This window comes from Nanorana parkeri, unplaced genomic scaffold (assembly GCF_000935625.1).
Source record: "Nanorana parkeri isolate BGI_ZX_2015 unplaced genomic scaffold, ASM93562v1 scaffold219, whole genome shotgun sequence".
NCBI classification, from domain to species: Eukaryota; Metazoa; Chordata; class Amphibia; order Anura; family Dicroglossidae; genus Nanorana; species Nanorana parkeri.
Window position 1 is genome coordinate 294474 of NW_017306487.1, and position 4312 is coordinate 298785.

Here is a 4312-nt window from a genome sequence, read left to right on the forward strand (position 1 = left end):
GAGAAACGCTCAGTCTTATGTCAGTAAATGCGACATTTTATTGAAATGACCAGGCATAGAAACAAGAGAAGAGGCTACTAAACATCTGACACAAAGGCAGATAAAAAAGAAATATCATTGGTGCTAAGTATCCATCAAGAGAACAGTATGTTGTAAAATCAGAGTATGTTCTCATATGCAAGTGTTCACAAGTGTATGCTTTGGCGAAAGGTATTAATATAAATATGGTCACCATGCTAAGGGTGCAGAATAAAATACTGCCCCAGTTAATGGAATATATAGTACATACCGCAAAAAAAAATTAATGAAGCAGATGTGCACTGTTCACAAATTTCTTTTAAAACAGTGTTCAATTAATATAGATTTTGCATTTTTTTTTTTAAAACAAAATCCTCTCTCATCATCCCCCTCATCCCCAGACCCTCCTCATTACAGCTAGCAATAGAAATTATGCCTCCAATGCCTTCAAACTGCTCTTGTTTATGGCCCTTGCTTCAATCTTTTTGATCTATAGTCTACACAGGTATCAGCTGCTGCCATATAGACAATGCCCATGCTCAGCACACATGTGAAGGACTGTTGAGACAATATTATATGAAGTGAAGGAAAAAGGCCAGAAAATGAGAGCAATATGGAGTGTATTTTATAATGGAACACACAATTGAAGACAAATGTACAGATGATTGACTGGCAAAGTCAAGCATACATTGTAAACTGGATTATCTCACAAACTCAACCTGTAACCATGAGTCACCTTAATGCCGAGTGCCTAACCATACTTGCCATGGTCATGCAGAGAACCAAGAACCCTACATGTCACATAGAGTGCAATATGAGGATAGTGGAAGGGGGTGGAATTCCTGTGGGTGAAAGGTCAAACTTACTTAGACAACAAATACTATAGAGAGGTCGAGCTTTGCTGTACAATGAGTTGTGTTTATTGCTTGGTATATTTACTTGTTGTAAATTGTAATTTCAGCAGCATCTTTTTTTACCTAATGGCTAGGGATGCACAGATACTTTTTGAGTACCAGTGCAGATACTTGGCATTTTCATGAGAACTACCAGGGTTGCAGCGGTTGCAGCCTGGACCTAGCTCTGGTGCTCCACCACTGTCCTGTAATCATTAATCTGTATTGTTTTAGAAAAACTGTCACATGACAATAAACAAAAATGTATCAGTACTCGTACTTGTAAGTACTCGGCAAGTACAAGTACTCGTACTCGCAAAACTGGTATCTGTGCATCCCTTTATTTATAGTTATAAAAACAAAAGCATACATTAAAACAGAGATGTACAAATCCCAGGAGCGCCGTGTGCTCCTTACAAATGACAGCTGCCTCCTAATTTTTTAATTTTTCTCTAGTCTAGTCTTGGAGCTCAAAAGTATCGGTACATGTACTCGTACTTGTACCGAGTACTGTACTTTGTATCTGTGCAACCCTACTAATGGCATTTGGTAACTATTTGCCTAATGTGCAAAAACATGCTAACATGTATAGTTGCATATAACAATAAATCAGATTCCTTAATTTATTTTCAAACATGAACAGTAAAAGGGAAAGTTGATTATTTACTATGCGCAACAAAAATGTTACCTTTAGACCACTTTTTATACATTAGCCCTCTAGGCTAGGGCTACATGAGCTACTATTCTTTGCTGCTAACAGATTAAACTGCTTGCTACTAGGTATCTTATAATAATAGGGCTGTGTGACCAATGATGCCAACTGAAGTGGCTGCGTCAGGCAGCAGTCCTGGAGGTATGGTAGGGGCAGCGCTTGGGCCGGAGTGTCCATACAGCACACTCAGTTCATAATTATCCCCAAGGATCCACAGCATCATTGTGTGTTATGGTTCAGGCGGCTGCCAGCGACCAAGCAACCAAGGACACTGCGCAGCCAGCTGTCAGTTTTCTAGCAAACAATGACACTGTGCAGTCAAACCTCCTACATTCTAGGGTAGCGTCATTCACCCCTGGTCTGGCCCTGTATAAGGATCACATTGATTTCAGTGCGCTGCAAATGCAAAATCTCAGTAGTAAAAACAATTAATAGTTTGGGTAGCCCTATCCTAAGTCTTACATTTTCATACATGACTTTAATGTGTAGTGCTGACTCAAAGCACTGATGCAAAATGATTTACATGGAAGCCAGGCAACTAGCATTTGCAGCATGAAAAGTCAGCAAATACAGTCTCCATGTTCTCTTAAATATGGTGTGCAAGTTATGTCTTTTAATTGACTTGAGGTTAAGAAGCCTCAGGAAACATGTAAGAAAGAAACAAAAGAACGGCGCCTTCTCCACATGAAAGACCCTTTATTTATCCAATGAAAGCTGAATAAAATAATACTCACAAGCGGTGTTTTGTTACATGAGATTTCAGAACAACCTTCCGGACTGATATACAGAATACGGCATAGGCTGAACGCTTAAACAACCGAAATGTGAACCAGAGCCTTAGTCTTTCTGGGGCGTTTTAAGGGATACACCCTCTTCATCAGAGCTCCAAGCATCAGCCCCGTCTTCTCCCTTTGGATCTCACTTACCACTTGCTCTGATGAAGAGGGTATGTCCGTTCAGCCTATGCCGTATTCTGTATATCAGTCCGGAAGGTTGTTCTGAAATCTCATGTAACAAAACACCGCTTGTGAGTATTATTTTATTCAGCTTTCATTGGATAAATAAAGGGTCTTTCATGTGGAGAAGGCGCCGTTCTTTTGTTTCTTTCTTACATGCTTTCTGAGGCTTCTCAACCTGTTACGGAACAGCAGCCCCCTTCGTGCCATCTTATTGATGTCCGTCTTTGATTATCCTTTCCATATGATGTTGTGAGACCCCCACACCAAGAGCTGACTGATTTAAAAATAGTCTTTCCACTCATTTAAAGCTGAACTCCAGGGTAAGCAAATATTGTAAAAAAGAAATACAAGAGGCATGTGTACTTTTACCTGAATCTTGCAGTGATATGTGTATTCCTTCCAGATCTGTGCAGTAATCCAGAGTAAAACTTTACCTTTGTGCAAGAGCTTCCTGTAATGAAGACCAGTCACTGTTGCTCTCTCTCCCTATACAGGGTGACTGGTCTTGTCTCCACCACCTCCTGCAGTTTTCTGCAGACAGCCTGTAGTAGGTGAGCCTGCTGGCCTGCCCACTACATGCTAATATCTGGATTTCTAAAGGCATTTGCTGCACACAATGTAGATTTATATCCTTTGTGGCTACTGAGAATAATATTTAAACCCTTCATGACGGGAGAGGTACACTGTACGTTCGCCACGAAGTGCCCAAATGACTGGCCACGTACATTGTACATGACCAGTTATTTGCGGCTCTGTAATGTTGGTAACCGCTGATTCTCAGCGGTTACCTTTCATTAATGAATGCCTCAGTATTGAGGCATTCATTAATTAAATAGTTACGCTTTTGTAAAAGCTTCTTTCTTTCATTAATGAAAGAATGAAGCCGGTACATACAAATACTGGATCACTATGATCGCTAAATAGCGATCCGGTATTTGACAGCTAAAATAGCAGGGAGGTAGCAGAGTGAGTCACCTCTCTGCTATTTGTCTTGACAACTGGAATGTTTTCAAAGTTGTGTGATACAATTTCAGGCACAATGTTACAATGTATCTCTGTGCCTGAAATGTATCACTTCTGATCGTCTGGGCACAATCAGAAACCTTTAGGCCTTGTTCACACCAAGCGCGGAGCAGGTGCAGAGCAGAGCAGGTGCAGACCGGATCAAAACTGCGTCCAATGTATTCCAATGGTAATTTTTGCTCCAGTTCACATCGCAGCGTGCAGTTCCAGAGCAGATCCAGAGCAGGTGAAAAAACTGCAGCAGGCCCTATTTTACCTGCTCTGGATCTGCTCTGGATCTGCAAACGCATGCAAATGCCTAGAACGCACTGAAAGCCCATGTTAAAATTAAAAATAAAAATACGGCCCGGAACGCATCAAAAAGACGTCAAAAATGCGGCACAACCCACTGCACTGCGTGTGCAGAACCTGAGCGGATATGCTCTGCATTTGATGTGAACAAGGCCTTAGTGAGATCTGAGTCTGACATGCTGTCAGGATCAGTCTCTAAGGTTATTATTAGCTGTTCCTAAGTTTGGAGCAGTCTAATAATAACCAAAAATGTAAAAAGTAATTAAATTATCAAGCAGTCATAGTGACTGCTTGCTATAATTGACAAAAAAAGTGTAAACATTTTTTTTTAAAAAGTGTAATAGTAAGAAAGTATATTACTGCTGTGGAAGAATCACACAGCAAAAAAGGAAAAAGTGTGTCAGTCATTTACGAAC